The sequence below is a fragment of the Bubalus kerabau genome, chromosome 17, assembly GCF_029407905.1.
Source record: "Bubalus kerabau isolate K-KA32 ecotype Philippines breed swamp buffalo chromosome 17, PCC_UOA_SB_1v2, whole genome shotgun sequence".
NCBI classification, from domain to species: Eukaryota; Metazoa; Chordata; class Mammalia; order Artiodactyla; family Bovidae; genus Bubalus; species Bubalus kerabau.
Genome location: NC_073640.1, coordinates 20,049,072 through 20,068,910, shown reverse-complemented (window position 1 = coordinate 20,068,910; position 19,839 = coordinate 20,049,072). Strand labels below are relative to the sequence as shown.

General features: G+C 45.7%; 2 long non-coding RNA genes across 6 annotated transcripts; one reads left to right on the top strand and one right to left on the bottom strand.

The window, feature by feature from the left end:
* Positions 1-3,112: 3,112 nt before the first annotated feature.
* Positions 3,113-15,551, bottom strand: LOC129631616 (uncharacterized). Of its 5 annotated transcripts, none has more exons than XR_008704139.1 (7): positions 15,375-15,551; positions 14,560-14,713; positions 13,590-13,668; positions 13,335-13,478; positions 11,804-12,841; positions 9,830-10,190; positions 3,113-4,776 (listed from the first exon to the last, which is right to left on the bottom strand). It is a non-coding gene; the product is annotated as an uncharacterized LOC129631616 (long non-coding RNA). The 5 variants fall into 5 exon arrangements; XR_008704138.1 differs by having other exon boundaries at positions 3,113-4,773; XR_008704135.1 differs by lacking the exon at positions 3,113-4,776 and having other exon boundaries at positions 9,710-10,190.
* On the top strand, positions 12,704-19,598 carry LOC129631618 (uncharacterized). Its single transcript, XR_008704140.1, has 5 exons — positions 12,704-12,837; positions 14,268-14,385; positions 14,514-14,679; positions 18,152-18,315; positions 19,309-19,598. It is a non-coding gene; the product is annotated as an uncharacterized LOC129631618 (long non-coding RNA).
* Positions 19,599-19,839: the final 241 nt, after the last annotated feature.

The window sequence follows — 19,839 nt, the reverse complement described above, 5'->3', positions numbered from 1 at the left end:
AGGACGGCAGCCCACCAGGCTCCCCCGTAACCCTGGGATTCTCCAGGCAAGAACACTGGAGTGGGTTGCCATTTCCTTCTCCAATGCATGAAAGTGGAAAGTGAAAGTGAAGTCACTCAGTCATGTCTGACTCTTAGCGACCCCATGGACTGCAGCCTACCAGGCTCCTCCATCCATGGGATTTTCCAGGCAAGAGTACTGGAGTGGGGTGCCATTGCCTTCTCCACTACCTTTGCTACATCCCATACATTTTGATAAATTCTGGTTTCATTTTCATTTAGTCCAAAATGTTTTAAAATTCCTCTTGAGATTTCCTTTTTGACCCATGTGCTATTTAGAAGTGTGTTGTTAAATCTCCAAATACTTTGGGATTTTCCAACTATCTTTCTGTTATTAATTTCTAGTTTAATTCTATTATGGTCTGAGAACAGACATTGCATGATTTATACTCCTTTAAATTTGTTAAGTTGTATTTTATGGCCCAGAATGTGGTCTATCTTGATTAATGTTTCATGTGACCTTGAGAAGAATGTAAAATCTGCTGTTGTTGGATGAATTAGTCTATAGATGTCAATTATATCCAGTTGACTGATGGTGCTGTTGAGTCCAACTATGTCCTTACTGATTTTCCTCCTGCTGAATCTGCACATTTCTCTTAGGGAGTGATAATGTCTCCAACTATAGTAGTGGATAATCCTTTGCTCCTTGTAATTCTATTAGTTTTTGCCTAACATGTTTCAATGATCTGTTGTTAGATTCATATACCAGAAGATAGCTGTGTCTTCTTGGAGAACTGACCTCTTTATCATTATGTGATACCTCTCTCTATCCATGATAATTTTCCTTGCTCTGAAGTGTGCTCCTTCTGAAATTAATATAGTTACTCTTTCTTTTGATTACTGTTCAGTTCAGTTTTTTCGCTCTGTCGTGTCCAACTCTTTGCGACCCCATGGACTGCAGCACGCCAGGCCTTCCTGTCCATCACCAACTCCCAGAGTCTACCCAAACTCATGTCCATTGAGTCGGTGATGCCATCCAACCATCTCATCCTCTGTCGTCCCCTTCTCCTCCTGCCCTCAATCTTTCCCAGCATCAGGGTCTTTTCAAATGAGTCAGCTCTTTGCATCAGGTGGCCAAAGTGTTGGAGTTTCAGCTTTAATATTAGTCCTTCCAAAGAACACCCAGGACTGATTTCCTTTAGAATGGACTGGTTGGATCTCCTTGCAGTCCAAGGGACTCTCAAGAGTCTTCTCCAACACCACAGTTCAAAAGCATCAATTCTTCGGTGCTCAGCTTTCTTCACAGTCCAACTCTCACATCCATACATGACCACAGGAAAAACCATAGCCTTGACTAGATGGACCTTTGTTGGCAAAGGAATGTCTCTGCTTTTTAATATGTTGTCTAGGTTGGTCATAACTTTCCTTCCAAGGAGTAAGCACCTTTTAGAAGGGTATAACTTTCTCCATTCATTTACTTATAATTTACATGTATTTTTATATTTAATGTGGGTTTGTTGTAGACAACATATAGTTGGGTCTTGTTTTTTTACTTCACTCTGATAATCTCTTTTAATTGATTTATTATATTTAAGTCATTGATATTTAAAGTGATTACTGATGTAATTGGATTAATATCTACCATATTTATTACTGATTTCTATCTGTTGCCCTTGCTCTTTGTTTCTATCTTTGCCTTCTATACTTTTTCTACCTTTTGTGGTTTTAATTGAGCATTTTATATAGTTCTATTTTTTCTCCTTAGCATATGAATTATACTTCTTTTTTTAATGGTTGGCCTAGGGCTTGCAATATATGTTTACAATTAATTACAATTAATCCAAGCCCACAACACTACACCACCTCACCTAAGGTACTGCAAGGGCATTATAATGTTCTTTATTTCTCTCTCCCATCCCTTGTATCATTGCTGTCCTGCTGCTTCTGCGTAGTTACTCAGTCATGTCCAACTCTTTGCGACCCCATGGACTGCAGCCAGCCAGGCTCCTCTGTCCATGGGATTGTCTAGGCAGGAACACTGGAGTGGGTCTCCTGCAGTGCAGGCAGATTCTTTACCACTGAGCCATCAGAGAAGCCCCAGTGCTGTCAAAAATATATAATGTGTGTGTGTGTGTGTGTGTGTGTGTGTGTATATATATATATATATATATATATATTCAAATGCATTGTTGTTATTATTATTTTGAGCAAGTTGTTGCCTCTTAGATCAATTAAATAGTAAGTTTTTTTTACATCCACCTTCTTATTCTGGCTCAGAGGGTAAAGCATCTGCCTGCAATGCAGGAGACCTGGGTTCGATCCCTGGGTCAGGAAGATCCCCCGGAGAAGGAAATGGCAACCCACTCCAGTACTCTTGCCTGGAAAATCCCATGGACAGAGAAGCCTGGTAGACTACAGTCCATGGGATCCCAAAGAGTTGGACACGACTGAGCAACTTCACTTTCACTTTCTCATTCTCTAATGCTCTTGATTTATGTAAGTCAGAACTTCTGACCTATGTCATTTTCCTTCTTATGACAAACTTCTTTTAATATTTAAGACAGTTCTATGATAACTAGTTTCCTCAATTTTTATTTATCTGAGAACGTCTTAATCTCTTTTTCACTTTTGAAGAATAATTTTGCGGGACACAGAATTCTAGGTTGGAGTCTTTTCTCTCTCAACACTTTAAATATTTAACTCTACTTTCTTTTAGATTGCATGGAGAGAAGTCAGATGTAATTCTTATCATTGCTCCTCTGTAAGCAGGATTTTTCCCCTCTGGTGTCTTTCAAGAGTTTGTGTTTGTCTTTAATTATCTGAAGATTAAAATGATAAGCCTAGGTGTAATTTTTGTGTGTTGTTTTGTTTCGGCATTTATCATGCTTGCTGTTTTGTGAGCTTATTGGCTCCATGGTTTATTGTCTAACATTAATTTTGGAAAAGTCTGGGTCATTATTGTTTCATATATTGCTTCTGTTCCTGTCTCTCTTTCTTTTCCTGCTAGTCCCGTTGCACTTTTTAAGTTGTTCCACAATTCTTGGATATTTTGTTCTGTGGGGTTTTTTTAAGTCTTTTTTCTCTTTGCTTTTTAATTTTGAAAGTTTCCATTATCATGCTTTCAAGCTCAGAGATTCTTTCCTTAGCTAATGAGCCCATCAAAGGCATTTAGCATTTCTGTTACTTTTTTTTTTTTTTAATTTCTAGCATTTCTTTTTGGTTCTTTCTTAAAAACTACATGTTTCTGCTTACTTTATCCAACTGTTCTTGCATGTTGTCTACTTTTCCCATATTTACCATAGTTCTTTTTTTTTTATATCCCTGTTCTAGTAATTCTAACATTCCTGCCGTATGTGACTCTGGTTCTGATGCTTGTCAGTATCTTCAAACTGTGGTTCCTGCCTGTTAATGTGTCTTGTATTTTCTTTGTTGAAAGGCAGACATGATATACTGGGTAAAAGGAACTGTAGTAAATAGGCCTTTAGTAATGTAGCAGTGAGATGTAGGAGGAAAATACTCTGTAGTCCTGTGATTAAATCTTGGTCTTTTGGCGACCCTGCGCCCTGAATTATGAACTATCAGTGTTTCTCATTTGTCCCCCACCCCCTGCCTTAGGTGGCACAATGGCTGGAAGGGGCTGGAATTGTGTGTTTCGTTTCCTCCAAATGTAAGGCTAGAGTGAGCCTGAGACAGGTATTTCCCTTCTCCCAGATTGGTGGTTGCTGTTCAGTTGCTAAGTCATGTCCAACTCTTTGCAACACCATGAACTGTAGCATACCAGGCTCCTCTGTCCTCCACTATCTCCTGGATAGATTGATTAGGTTGATTAGGCTCTGATAAAACCCCCAATTTAGGGTCTGGCAAATAGAGTCTCCTTGCCTCACTCCTAGAGAACAGAGTGCTGTGGGATATTTCAAAATGATGTCTTTTCCCTTCCCCCTGCCAGAAGCACAGGGGATTTTTTATCTCCAGCATTCACTGGGAGACCCTGATAGAGCTCCTGGAGATAAAATTCACAAAAGCGTGGTAGATCCCCCATGACAGGGTCCCCCTGGAGTTTTTAACCCTCAGAGTTGTTCACATTGAGCCTCCAACAATTCACTAATTACAGTTCAGGTTTCCTTTCCTTGACACTGGTTCTTGCAGACATTTCTGCTCTAATAACTTGTAATTCTCTGTATCCAACCTGTCTGAGTTTCCAGTTTTGCAACCTTACTTCTCTGATGGTCTTAAGAAGAGTTGCTGATTTTTCAGTTTCTTTAGTTTTTTAACTTGTTGTTAGGACATAGTGGCAACTTCCAAGCTCCTTCTGTGCCAGACTAGAAACCCAAAGTTCCTTCCTCTGCTTTCCAGTGCCTTTGTTGCTGTTCAGTCACTCAGTCATGTCCAACTCTTTGAGACCCCATCGCACCAGGCTCCCTGTCCTTCAGTATCTCCTAGAGTTTGCTCAAATTCATGTCCATTGAGTCAATGATGCCATCCAACAATCTCATCCTCTGTCACCCCCTTCTCCTCCTGCCCTCAATCTTTATCAGCATCAGGATCTTTTTCAATGAGGCAGTTCTTCACATCAGGTGGCCAAAATATTGGAGCTTCAGCTTCAGCATCAGTCCTTCCATTGAATATTCAGGGTTCATTTTCTTTAGGATCGACTGGTTTGATCTCCTTGCCATCCAAGGGACTCTCAACAGTCTTCTCCAACACCACAATTTGAAAGCATCAATTCCTTGGTATTCAGACTTCTTTATGGTCCAACTTGAACATCCATGCATGACTACTGGAAAAAACATAGTTTTAACTAGACAGACCTTTGTTGGAAAGTAATGTCTCTGCTTTTTAACATCCTCTCTAGGTTTGTCATAGCTTTTCTTCCAAGGAGCAAGCATCTTTTCATTTCATGGCTGCAGACACCCTCTGCAGGTGGAGTCCAAGAAAATAAAGTCTGTCACTGTTTCTGTTGTTTCCCCATTTATTTGCCATGAAGCGATTGGGACCAGATGACATTATCTTAGTTTTTTGAATGTTGAGCTTTAAGCCAGCCTTTTCACTCTTCTTTTTTACCTTCAAAAAGAGGCTCTTTAGTTCCTCTTCACTTTCTGCCACTAGAGTGGTGTCATCTGCATATCTGAGGTTATTAATATTTCTCCCAGCAATCTTGATTCCAGCCTGAGCTTCATCTAGCCTGGTATTTTGCATGATATCCTCTGCATATAAGTTAAATAAGCAGGGTGACAATATATGGCTTTGATGTACTCCGTTCCCAATTTTGAACCAGTTCATTGTTCCATGTCTGATTCTAACTGTTGCTTCTTGAAATGCATACAGGTTTCTCAGGAGGCAGGTAAGGTGCTCTGGTATTCCCATCTCTTTCAGAATTTTCCAATGCCTGCCCTCCAGCAACTCCTCCCCACTCATGGACAGGCCCATGCAGGTGAATCTTTGGGGTCTGAAGCATAAAAGGGAAGAGCACTTTCTGGGGAGGTTACATCTGACCAGGGAGATGGACCGGCAGGTGGTACACAGAACAAGCACCACGCCCAATCCCATTCCACTCTCCATCCTTGGGCTCCACTGCCTTCCTCTGGGAGGTAACTAAGTTCTAGGACCTGTACATTCTCAGTTTAAAGTACTCTGCACACACACTCACCCACCCCAGGCTCCCTCCTAACTTTCCTAATTAGCTCTGACTCAGCCTCCAGAATAACTCAGATTGGACCCCAGTCTAGTTTGGGATTTTCTGATACACTGTCACGGAACAAAGCCTGACTGTAGAAGGCCTTCAATAAATCTTAGTGGCAGAGGGACTTCCCTGGTGGTCCAGTGCTTAAGAATCCACTGTGCAATGCAAGGGACATGGGTTCGATCTCTGGTCAGGGAACTAAGACTCCACATGTGGCAGGGTAACTGAGTCCATGTACCACAACTTCTGAGCCCATGCCTCAGCATGAGAATCCATGTGCCTCAAACTAACAGAGCCCATGCGCTCTGGAGCCCGCCTGCCACAACGAAGATCCTGTGTACCGCAACCAAGACCTGCTGCGCTATGCTGCCGCTCAGTCATGTCCACCTCTTTGCAACCCCATAGCCTGCCACACTCCTCTGTCCAGGGGATTCTCCAGGCAAGAGTAGTGGAGTGGGCTGCCATACCCTCCTCCAAGAGATCTTTTGAACCTAGGTCTCCCACACTGTGGGTGGATCCTTTATCATCTGAACCACCAGGGAAACCCAATAATACTGGAGTGGGTAGCCTATCCCTTCTCCAGGGGTTCTTCAGAGCCCAGGAATTGAACTGGGACCTCCCGTATTGCAGGCAGATTCTTTACCAGCTGAGCTACTAGGGAAGCCCAACTAAGACCTGACACAGCCAAAATAAATAAATAAATATTTTTAAAAATTCTTTGTGGTAGAAATGAGTGCATAGAACTGTGTTTCCTTCCTTTAGTGGGTGTAGCTCCTGCTGTAATCAAACATTCACTGAGGCTATTATATATAATGTCCATCTTTCCCTTTAGGCCATGAGATTTATTTTTTCATCATTGAACTCCCTACATTTAGCCCAATGTAATATGTATTAATAGTAATCAATCAACAAATAGTTCATGAGTGGATGGGTGGATAAATGATGAGAGATGAACTGAGCCCTCACTGAACAGAGGGGTTTAAACGTGTTTGGGAGGCGATGTCACATACACGGCAGCAGGGGTGGGAAAGCACTGTGTGGGGATGAACCCACTGGTATTCTGGGGAGACTGTCAGCAAGACAAGCTTGCACCTGGAGGCCAAATACCTTGTGGATTATGCAAAAGCATTTTTTGGTGGATGTGTTGGGGTGGTGGAGAAAGGAAGTGTTTTACCCCAGTCTGCAGCTCATGTCAAAGGCAGGCCCGGGTGGGAAGAAAGCTTGTTGGGACCAAACACCGAGAAACCAGTCAGTGTTCCCAGCAGCCACTGACTCATGGGCAGCCTCTAGGCAAGGGGCAGAAATGGGCCCTGTAGACCCAGCGTCTGGGGCCTGCTTTGGTGGGGAGTTTCGTATCCTAGTTGGCTGTAGGAAGCAAACGTTGATAGGATGATGAAGGCTCATGGGGGCCTTAGGATCCTGGTGGGGGAGGCTGAGGTCAGGGGCAGGTCCTCCTTGGGGGGTCAGAGCCCTCAGGGGGAGGAATAGAGGCCAGGCTCTCAAGGAGCTAGTCTTAGGCTTCTGCCAGCCGGTGGATGGAGCCCCATGCTGTGGACTGCAAGGTTCTGGCTCTTTCCATGTATGAGACCTCAGATTTGTTGTGGCAACACAGAAGCCCAGAGACCCACAGGCTCAATGTATAGATGGGAAAACGGGCCTAGAGTGAGTAAGACAATGTCCAGGGTGCCACAGGAAGGCAGCAGGTAATCTGAACCTGGGACCAATGTCCCAGGACACCAGGGCCACCCACTTACTATCTTTAGAAGGTTGCCCTAACCTCTCTGAGCCTCGGTGCACTCATCTATAAAATGGGAATAATAATATCTACCTTAGAGGACTACTGTATCAAATGATTCCCCCATTCAATAAGTATTTACTGGGGTCGCACAGAGTCAGACACGACAGAAGCTTAGCAGCAGCAGCAGCAGCATGGCAGATTCTGCTAGTTATTCTTCCTAGACAGAACCCCTCTTTTAGCTGGGAACACAGCTGCCTGGCATAGATTACATTTCCCTGGCATGTGTGGTGATGAGACTTAGGAAGGTAAGTGGAAGTGGTGTATGAAACTTCTGAGAAGCCTGACAAGAGAGCATGATTTGCATTCCCTCCTCCTTGCTGGCTAGAATTTGGCCGTGATAGCTACAGTGACCACCATGGACCATGGCACTGAAGTCAAGGTAGAAGGTGCCTGGGTTCCTGACCATCATGGGGTCACCATTCCACAACCATGGTGTAAGCAATGGGACTCCTTACCAGCAGCCTTTGATTACATGAGACAAGAATCAGTGTGTATTTCTTTAAGTCACTATTATTCTGGGTTTTCTGTCACTCACTGCTAAACCCAATCCTAGTTGACATGAGAGCCATTTACACACCAGACTTAGGACTCTGCACTGGGGATAAAACAAAGTAGAACTGCATGCAGCCCCTTCCCTCCTGAAGCTTCTGGTCTGGTGGAGGCCAGAAACAATGAGAAAAGCACACACAGAAGTGAGAAGTACAAATGTGCCCAGAGGGTGGACAATGCATGGTTTCTGAGGAAACCACACGGAAGCAGCAATCTGAAGGGTGAGACAATTCACCAGCAAGGGGAGAATTGAAGATGGTTGCAGCATAAAGAAACACCCTGCGGCAGGAGGGGCCGTAGAAGAGGGACAGGGAGGCCACGGGCAGAGCTGGGACCGCCCGATGTGAGGCGAGGCAGGGCCAGACCACACCAGCCACTGCAAAGGCAGTGTTGCTCCTCAAAGCAATATGGAGGACAGTCCCTGGAAAGCGGCGCATGGTGTGCGCGCAGCAGCCAGGCTGTCTGCAGTGTGTTTTGCGAGGATGGGATGCTAATAGGAGAACTGGGGTGCAGGAGAGCCCCAGCCCAGCAGAGTGAGGGGAAGACATCAGAGCATGAAGAGGACAGGCCTGGAGGAGGCGAAGGGGAGGAGTGGGGAGAGGGCCAGGAAGGCCCTTGGTCACTTTAAGGGCTTGGGCTGTGGCCCCGTGTGACCCTTTCTCTTGATGCCTCGGACAAGCTCTCACTCCTGAGCCCTTGGTGAGATTGTCCTTTTATCTTTTCTCACAGAAACTGACAAAGGGCTTCTCTGAGGTCCCCAAAGTGCAGAAGAGAGACAACAGACAGAAGGGACAGCCAAGGCCAAAACCAACCACAAGAAAGTGAGGCCTCTGGGAATCTGCCCCAGACTCGAGAACACTGGACTCCCCAGAGCACGGTGGGGCTGTGAACTGGCTTGTCTGGACCTCAGAGGCCAGATGCCCCCTCACCGCTCACAGTCGGTGATGCAGCTCTGAGCTGCCTGTCTACTAGGTGGGGGTTGAGGGTGAGTCACTGGCTGGGAGAGGGATTTAGGAAAACTTGAAAAGCCCCGGGGCCAGACTGATGGAGCATTTGGTCCTCTCAGCACTACTGAGTCATCTACCTGCACTGGCTGGACCCCCAGCCCTCTGGGCGCTGGGGGTGTAGCTTTCCCAGGCAAGGTGAAGGAGAACGCCCAGGATGCTGCTGTAGTTAGGATGGACATGCTGAGTTAAGGCTTCATCAGGCCCCTGAGCACACCTGCCCTGGGGTGAGAGCCCAAGATCAGGACAGCTGAGGCACCTCTGAACCTCTGAGGACTCATCTGGCAGGAAGGGACCTGAGCCTCCCTGCCTCTCACCTGAGACAGCTGATGGGTGAGCTGGCTGGTGTTTGCCACTGCATTAACTTTAGATTTCCTTCCTCCCTTCTGTCTTCCTTCATCTGTCCCCTCCTTCCCTTTCTTTCTTCCATCCCCCCTCCTCTCTTTCTCTCCCTCTCTGCTTCCCTTGCTCTTTCTCCCTCCCTCCCTTTCTTTCTTTAAGTTTTAAAAATTTAGTATAAAAAATACACACACAAAAAAACAATCCAAAAGAATAAGGAAGAAAATAAAAATCTCTTAATACCCACCCTCCCTGAGATAATTACCATTCTGGTGACAATCTTATTCTTTTAAAAACCAGCATTTTTTTAAAATAAATTGTTCAAAAATGGATTTAGATATTCAGAAAGTCTGTAACGATAATCCAGGTAGTTCCTATATATTGCCCCTGTCTTGGTCTGGGATGGTATAACAAAAATATCATAGACCAGTAGCTTAATCAATAAACATTTATATCTTACAGTTCTAGAGGCTGAAGAGTTTGAGATCAAGGTACTGGCAGATCCAGTGTCTTGATGAGGGCCCTCTTCCAGGTTGCAGACAGCTGTCTTCCCCTTGTAGCAGAGCTGCTGCTGCTGCTGCTAAGTCGCTTCAGTCGTGTCCAACTCTGTGTGACCCCATAGACGGCAGCCCACCAGGCTCCCCCGTCCCTGGGATTCTCCAGGCAAGAACACTGGAGTGGGTTGCCATTTCCTTCTCCAATGCATGAAAGTGAAAAGTGAAAGTGAAGTCGCTCAGTCGTGTCTGACTCTTTGCGACCCCATGGACTGCAGCCTTCCAGGCTCCTCCGCCCATAAGATTCTCCAGGCAAGAGTACTAGAGCTGGAGGAGAGCAGAGACTATAAACAAGCTGTGTCTTCTTATGAGGCACTAATCCTCTTCAGGAGGGCTCCACCCCCATGACCTAATCCCCACAAAGGCCCCACCTTCTAATATCATCCCATCTGGGGAGGACACAAATATTCAGTCTATACACCCCCACAAGCAATTGCTCCTATTATCGTTAACATCTAACTTGTATGTTTCACACATTTGTTACAACTAATGAGCCAACGCATGATTAACTAAAGCCTATACTTCCCTCAGATTCACATTAGTTTTCCCTAACTCCTTTTTCATTCTAGGATCCCATCCAGGATTTACCTGCCACGTTTCCTTAGGTTCCTCTTGGCTATGATAATTTCTCAAGACTTCCCTTGTTTTCAATTAACTTGAGAGTTCTGAGAACTGGCCATACTAATTATACAATGTCCATCAGCTGGGATTTGCCTCAAGTTTTTCTCATGATGAGGCTGAGGCTATGGGGTGGGGGTTGAGCCCCTCTGGAAGAGGCAACATCTAGTAGGTAGAGGAAAACCAAGAACTGGGACTTCCTTTAAGAGAAGGAGCTTGTCTGGTTCCTATTGACACTCCTGGTACCAGCTGATTTCTCAGACCAGCAGAGAAGAGAAAAAAGGATGCTGCCAGACTGGAGATCCCCCAGGGCAACATCTGCCCCCCACACTTCCTTCCCAAGCGACTCAAGTTCATGACCTTAAGTTGATTATTAATAACGATGGATGGCATGCGTGCAGCCCTTCAGAACTTACAAAGGATTCTTATTAATAACAAAATGAATCACTAGAAAAGCTGCCCCAGAGCCCAGCACTGAGGTCAAGTAGCTATTGTGAGTAGCCCCGGCGCAGGCCAATACATGCCCATTTCACAGATGAGAAACGGGCTTACTGACGCTAAGTGACTCGTGCAGTCACAAGGTTGAGAAATGAGAAAATGGAGATTCAGAATCCAGATATGACCTGACTCAGTTCCAGGCTTTCTCTATTACACAGCCCCCTATGCACATTAACTTACAACCACTGGTCTCATGTATACAGATAAAGAAGCCCAGGCTCACAGCCTTACCAACGGACCTGGACAGAGTCCAGGTGTCCTGATCCACCCAGGGTCAGTGTTGGGGCACTGGGGTGTGGTCTGAGGGGCAATTGGCAAGCGGCCCACCAGGTGGCATTCATGGGCAAGGCATATGTGAGTGGAGCCTCGTTAGTTTGGTGGTCCTGTCCCTCTGCTCCCTGCAGGGCTGCCCAAGTGCGATCAGCGTTACCAGCCACACCTCAGCAGCAAAGGAACCAGAAAGGACCTTTGCAGTCACCTCTCCCCAGACCCCGGAGAGCCTAGGGGTGTCAGTCCGCAGCTGCTCCCTCAGCACAGCCCGAGCCTGGCGCAAAGCAGTGCGCACAGTACTGAGGCGTGAACAAGTCAATCCACTGCCTGCAGGCTGGAATGCCAGCCTCCCTGGCCCCGGTGTGCCACCAATCCCTCCTCCTTCCTAGAGATGGGGTGCTCGCTTCCCACTCTCAGAGCACCTGCCTCTGCTTTTGCAGGGTCCGGTCTCTTAACTTGGGCTTCCCAGATGGCGTTCGTGGTAAAGAACCCACCTGCCAATGCAGACACAGGTTTGATTCTTGGGTCGGGAACATCCCTGGAGAAGGAAGTGGCAAGCTGCTCCAGTGTTCTTGCCTGGAAAATTCCATGAGCAGAAGAGCCTGGTGGGCTACAGTCCTTGGAATAGCAAAGAGTCGGACACGACTGAGCTCACATACACACCTCTTAACTTACAGGTTTCCCTTTAATTGAACCCAAACATTCTCCCTTCGGCTTTAGTTCAACTTTCTGGAGCCACACACAACAAAAAGGTCTTTTCTTTTAAGGCTCAGGTGGGTGCCCCAGCTTCACCCCCAGCTTCCCTGGCTTCCTCTCCAGGCCCCGCCTTCCCCTCCAGGCCTCGCCTTCCCCCTGTCCTCTCACCCTAACGCACTTCCGCCTCCCTCCCCCGTCCTTCCCGTTTCCCTTTACAGGCTGAATTGCATCCTCCCATAACCATCCTCTGTTCGCTGTTTGGGCTCCCCTGGTGGCTCAGACAGTAAAAGAATCTGCCTGCAATTCTGGGAGGTCCCAGCTCATTCCCTGGGTCAAGAAGATCCCCTGGAGAAGGGAATGGCAACCCACTCCAGTATTCTTGCCTGGGGAATTCCACGGACAGAGAAGCCTGGCTGGCTACAGTCCATGCGGTCACAAAGAGTCAGACATGACTGAGCAACTAATACATAACTGATATAGTGATGTCCCAACCACCAGTACCTCAGAGTGTGACCTTATTTGGGAATAGGGTGGTAGTAGAGAAAGTGAGTTAAGACAAAATCATTAGGGTGGTCCTAATCCAATATGACTGGTGGCCTTATATAAAGGGGAGATTTGGACCCAGAGGAGAACACACATAGAGGAAAGGGGCTGCGAAGATTCACAGGAAGAAGACGCCAATCTGTGAGGCAAGGAGAGAGGCCCGGAGCACTGCTTCCTCACTGGCCTTAGAAGGAATCAGCCCTCCGACTCGGACTTGACCTCAGGCTTCCAGCCTCCAGGAGTGGACTATGTTCCTGCTGTTTAAACTCCCAGTGTGGTCCTTGCTATGGTAACTGCAGACACAAACACACCCTGTCATTCATTTATTCAAAAACACTGAGCCCCTGACGTTTGCAAGGGATACAGCAGTGAAGATTAACATAAGGGGCAGATGATAGATAACGTGAAGGGGTTGCCTTCAAGGGGCTTACGTTTCATGAGGCTTACACAGGAAGATAATACATATCTTAAGATGAAATAATTCCATACTGATGAAAGCTCTGAAGGCAATAAAATGTGGACTCCTTTGGCTCTTCATCACTTCTCTCCCCATCAGCCCTTAGCCTCTCCTGAACAAATGGCTTAAGACTCTCCCAATCTAAGAAGTTCTTTGCCCAATCCTGCCTGCCCAGCCATCCACCATCCCATCTCTGGAGAAACCCTTGAGAACATGCTCACGACTCCTGGTGCCTCCAGTTCTCCTACATTCCCTAATCTCCGAGACTGCAGCGTCCTTTCCGCAGTCCCTCAGTCTGCTCTCCAGTTGCCCCCCACCTTCCCACCTACCTGCAGCCTTTGCTGCCTTTGTGGACTCACGTCCCCTCTTGGCTGCCAGGAGCCGGCCCTCTCCCTGCTGCTCTTCTCCTTTGCTGCCTCCTCTCACTATTCCCCCTTCTTTTCTTTAACTTTTCATTTGGAAGAATTTCAAGTCTACAGAAAAGTGGCAAGAACAGTACAGTGAATACCTGTATATCTTTCATCTAAATTCACCAATTGTTAACATTTTGCCTCTTTGCTTTATCTCTACATGTGTATACTTACTACTAGTATGTGCTGAACCATTGGAGAGGAGGTTAGAGCCATCATGACCCACCATCCTGAAATGCTTCAGCTGTATCTCCTAAGAGCGGAAATTCTCTTATGTAATCACAATTTAAATATTAATTAAGGGAATTTGATATTGAAACTTTACTATCATTGAAACTACAGTCCAAATTTAAATGTCATTCAGTTCAGTTCAGTCACTCAGTCGTGTCTGACTCTTTGCGACCCCAGGAACCACAGCACATCAGGCCTCCCTGTCCATCACCAACTCCCGGAGCCTACCCAAACTCATGTCCATTGAGTTGGTGATGCCATCCAGCCATCTCATTCTCTATCATCCCCTTCTCCTCCTGCCCTCAATCTTTCCCAGCATCAGGGTCTTTTCAAATGAGTCAGCTCTTCGCATCAGGTGGCCAAAGTATTGGAGTTTCAGCTTCAGCATCAGTCCTTCCGATGAACACCCAGGACTGATCTCCTTTAGAATGGACTGGTTGGATCTCCTTGCAGTCCAAGGGACTCTCAAGAGTCTTCTCCAACACCACAGTTCAAAAGCATCAATTCTTTGGCGCTCAGCTTTCTTTATGGTCCAACTCTCACATCCATACATGACTACTGGGAAAACCATTAATTGCCCTAATTCATGTCCTTTGAAACATTTTTTTCCTGATCCAACAGCCAACCTGGATCCTCACATTGCACTGAGCTATCATGTCCTGCTCCTCTTCAGAGAGCCATCAACACCGAGGGCAGCCCAGCAGTGGCTTCAGTCACATGGATGTGTGGACGGCCCTGGGTTTGAACCTGTGCCATGATCTCTGGCCCTGCTTTGCCCCCTTCTCTATCTCATGGTTATTCACTATTCCCTGCACTGCCAGTTCCCCAGGGCAGGGATCTGAGTCATCTTGTTATCCCCACTGCCAGACCAGAGCTTGAGAAGCACATCAAGAAGAGTAGAAGAAACACCTACCTGGAGTCAGCCAGACCTGGGTTTAAACTGTGGACCCACCAGCCTCTGCCGTCATGCCCTCCATCAGGTTATTCAGCAGTAGCTCTGAGCAGATAATACAGCCTACCCTGCAGGAGCACTGTGAGTATTGACTTAGGTATTGGCACATAATAGCCTGGAAGGAAGGCAGGAAATAAAAAAGGGAGGGAGGATTCGAGGGAGTGAGAAAGAAGAAGGATGCCCAGTAGAGCTCAGAACCTAGGCATGCAATGGAGTGTCAACCCTGACCACCTCAGGGCTCCTGGATTCACACACACTCCCACTCCAAATCCCTGGCTCTAAGCAGCCTGACCCTCCCAAGCTTGGTGGAGAGAGAGCCTTGCGTGAAAGAAAGCACATTGAATGACACGTGAGATCAAGCTAGTTGCACTCCTCTGGTGGTCCAGTGGTTTAGAATCCATCTGCCAGTGTGGGAGACATGGGTTTAATCCTTGGTTTGAGAAGATCCCACATGCCACAGAGCAACAAAGCCTGTGTGCTGCAACTGCTGAGCCGGTACACCTAGATCTTGTGTTCTGAAATAAGAGGAGCCGTCACAATGAGAAGCCCGAGCACTGCAACTAGAGAGTAGCCCCTAATCTCTGCAACTAGAGAAAGACTGACCAACAACGAAGATCCAGTGTGGCCAAAAGTAAATAAATAAAAATTAAGAAAAAATACATATTATATATGTAATATATATAATATTATAAATATAGTGGAATTTTAAAAAAAGAAATAAGAAATCAAGCTGGTCTGGAGCTGACTCCCAAGATGAGGAAGTGAGATTCAATCACCTTTGAAAGAGACCAGCCCATCATCTTGACCAGATACTTGATGAATATGATAACCTGGCCATATACCAGCCCAGCTGGGGAACACTGCCCACAGAAGGAATGACCCACATGGGGTCCAGTGGGCCCAGGGCCCTCTAAAACTACCAAAACTGGGCTGCAAGCTCAGGGCTGCCCTGGGAACACATTTGTTAATATCAGATTCCAGGGCAACAGCTGGACCCAATTTAGCTGTGGAACATCAACAGCGAGGCCTGGCTGCCTGCCAGCATCCCGCAGGAGGCCTGAGCCTGCCATTCCCTTTTCCACGGAGATAGAGTTGCTGAGGGTTCACCCTGACCCACCTAGCCGCCTTGCACCTTCCCAGCAGCCCAGGGAAGGAAAGGGAGCAACCAGCACTCACTGGCAACTCAACCTTTGTCTTCTGCAGACTGGTCTCCCTGCCTGCCTCCCAGGTTTTCCCAAACTCTGAAGTGATTGCCATGGCTCTCTGTCTACACTGATTTGGGGGTTTCTGGGAGTAACAGCTCCATCCACCCAGTGCAAAAGGACCCACATATACTCATTATCCCCGAAAACACACACACACACATACACACACACACACGTGCACCATGCCATCCTCTGGCATTGGGCTTCCATCACGCCCTGCACTTGGCAGTCCCAGGTTCTCAGAGGAGGCAATACATCTAGCTCAAGCCTCATTGCCCAGAGACGGGCAGGTACTTGGCAGAGGTCAATCAGCAAAGCAGGTTCAGATCCCAGTGTACTCCACTGTAAATAAATACTATTAATGAGAAAAGAACATCATTCTTACTGGGTGCCTAGTCTAAACCAAATCTTCTGATGAGTATTTGAAATACAGCCATTCTTTTAAATTAATCCTCAGAATAACTGGAGGCTTGGTGAGATTAAACATTTCTCCCAAAGACACAAACTTTTAAAAAGTGGCAAAGCTAAGACTCAAACTCAGGGCTGCCTAACATCAAATGATCGGGTTTCCTCCATGGCAGTTCTGATGTCTGAAATTCCACGAGTTAGCTTTCTCAGGTCTTGTGATTAAAATGTAAATGGCCCTGGAAAGGTCCCCCTTAAACCATTCCCAGCCAACCTGGGATGGGGAGCAGGAGGGAAGGTCACCAGAAGGGGACCTGCTACCTCCCACAAAGAGGTGAAAGGGTGTGAGAGGCTCTTGTTCCAGCCTCCCCAACTTGTCAGCCTCAGAGATGTGAGGTGAAGGTAGAGACTCCTGAAAATGGCTTCCTGGGAAGAGACCAATTCTGTGCAACACTTCTTGCTAGGCTTAGATTACTGCATACACTCAATGTTCAATAAATATGTGAAAAAGACCATGTTACAAAAAGGTATATAGAGACTGTTCCCAAAGATACATCTGTCTAGGGACCATGAATGTCTTTCATGTTCCCAGCATGTCCTCAGTTCTTCTCCTTCTTGTTTTTTAAGTAGATATATATAAAGCCAATGTTCTAGTCTGACATTCATCCCCACCCTTTTTGATAACTCAACCCTGGTTTCCCTCCCACTCAATCAGTACTTGTATTCCAGGCACGTGACCTGGGCACGGCCAATCAGGATCCTCTGACTTGGCCACAGTGATTAGTTCATATGACTTGAACTAAGCCAAGGGGATTCGATTTTGAAACTATTGGGAAAGAGGGCTTCTGTAGGACTTCCCTTGTGTCTCAGCTGGTAAAGAATCCACCTGCAATGCGGGAGACCTAGATTGATCCCTGGCTTGGGAAGAGCCCCTGGAGAAGGGAAAGGCTACCTACTCCAGTATTGTGGCCTGGAGAATTCCATGGACTCTATAGTCCACGGGGTCGCAAAGAGTCAGACACGACTGAGCGACTTTCACTTTCTTTTTCACTTTCGTTGGGAAAGAGAGGCTTGTTTTCACAGTTGTTACAAAGCTAGCAGGTGAGCCTGGTGCTGTCTGCAGCCAACCTGACACTCATTCCAGGTGTGTGTGTAGGGGGGTTACCCTCTTCCTCATTATGAGGGCTGCTGTGCGAAATGGGAGCCAAATTCTGCCCGACTGTTAACCACACCATGGGACATTCTACCATCATTTTTCCTGTGCCTCATATAGGCTTTCTAGACTCAAAATGGCGATGCCCTCGGGAAGCATTATATGGGTTAGTGACTAAAATAAATCAGAATCCTCCAATCTGGGCCTGCTTGCTGTGGTGTGTGATGAAAATAAGACCAAGGCAGGCAGTGAGGTTGGCAGATGAGGGACCGATTGACAGCATCCGAGTTCCTCGGTCTATCCCCTGTAACTCCTTGAGAATATGAAAAATTCCCTTGGGTGGGTGCGGGTGGCAAAGGCACATGAGAGTCAGGATGCTTAAAGAAAGTAGAGAGAAAATGTGAGATTGTGATATAAAAAGCGGGTTGAATGAAAAAAAAATCTTGCTGGGCCTGAAAATTTAAAATGGCACAGACTGACTTCGGGGGAGTCTTCATCCATGTTAGAAGCCAGAGATTTTTGCTCCTCACTCTAAGCAGGGAGTCGTTTGTGCTTTTGGGTTGGGCAAACACCAGAAGTAGCCAGGAGAAACTAAATCTACATTTGAATCCATTTGCTTTAGGTTCTACTTATGGATGTGGCAGAACTCACAGGGAGACAGAATCAGGGGTGAGGGGTGAGGAGAAACACACCATCCCACTCCATGGTCACTCCCAGCCATCAAGCATTCAATCAGCTGCTGAAATCATAGGGTATCTTATGAAAGTGTGTCTTTTTTTTTTCCTTCTAGAATTGCAGCTTGTAAGAAGTTGAGGCTGTGAATTCATTAAGGATCAATTGATTAAAAGCCTTGGATTATACAACTTTCATAGTTATTTGCAGGGGCAAAGTACCTTCTTCAGGAAAATAGATCGCCCAGGAGGAGCCTGCATTTTTGCTTTGACATCTGCAGAGGTCTGTCTTTAATGTCCATGTACACTGGTCCTTACTGGTTTGGAACTGAGCTCTGGATTGGGGTGACAGGTTTTTGCTATTCAACATGCTCTTTTTTAAATTTTTGTGTAAAGCTTTTAAAGAGACGTGGAGTTTATTTTTGAGTTAGGGACTCACTTTTTCTCCATTGTGAGAAACATTGTGGTAGTCATGGACCTGAAGAATTACAAGTGTGTGATTTTAGCTAAGCATGTGCTTTTTATTTTTCTTAGACGCTTTCTTAATTTGAAGCTAGTTTTCAGTGTCTGACACCATATTGGCAGAGACCAGAGGGAAAGGAAAGGGATGTAAATTGGCAACCTGCCTGGAAATGAGAAAATTCTTCCTTACTCGAGTCACTAGCTTAGCCAAGTCTATAAAGAAAGAAATATTCTTATGCCACTTTTTTCCTTTAAATTTTCTTGTACCAAAGTAACACGAACATGTTAAGAAAAAAAAAAAAAAAGATACAGAAGGTCTAATAATGAAAAGCAATTGTTTCTTGCTCATGCTCCTAATAAAAAATTACTTTGAAGTCTGCCTTTCCATGAATCCTTCCATATCTCCAATACTTCACTTACACAGCTTTTTCTGTTCTTGTTTTTGTTTTGTTTTTTATTGACATATAGTTCACATGTAACAAAATTCACTGTTTCAAAGAGTACAATTAAGTGGGTTTTTTTTTTTTTTTGGTATATATGAAATGTTGTGTGACCATCACCACTATCTGATTCTAGAACATTTTTATCCACTCCCCCCAAAAATTATTCATTAGCAGTCATTCCCAATTGCTCCACCCCCCAACTGCTGACAAATAATAATCTCCTTTATGTGTCTATGGATTTGATTCATCTGGACATTTCATAGAAATAGAATCACACAATATATAATATTTTGTTATCTGACTTCTTTCACTTGGCAAAATGTTTTCAAGTTTCATCTATGTTGCGATATATATATTTCATTCCTTTTTAGGACTGAATAATATTAGAGATACCAAGAGAACATTTCATGCGAAGATAGGCACAATAAAGGACAGAAATAGTATGGACCTAACAGAGGAGGAAGATATTAAGAAGAGGTGGCAAGAATACACAGAAGAGCTGTACAAAGATCTTATGACCCAGATAACCACGACGGTGTGATCACTCACCTAAAGCCAGATATCCTGGAGTGTGAAGTCAAGTGTGTCTTAGGAAGCATCACTACAAACAAAGCTGGTGGAGGTGATGGAATTCCAGCTCAGCTATTTCAAATCCTAAGAGATGATGCTATTATAAAGTGCTGCACTCAATATGTCAGCAAATTTGGAAAACTCAGCAGTGGCCACAGGACTGGAAAAGGTCAGTTTTCATTCCAATCCCAAAGAAAGGCAATGCCAAAGAATGTACAAACTACCACACAATTGCACTCATTTCACATGCTAGCAAAGTAATGCTCAAAATCCTTCAAGCTAGGCGTCAACAGTATGTGAACTGAGAAATTCCAGATGTAGAAGCTGGATTT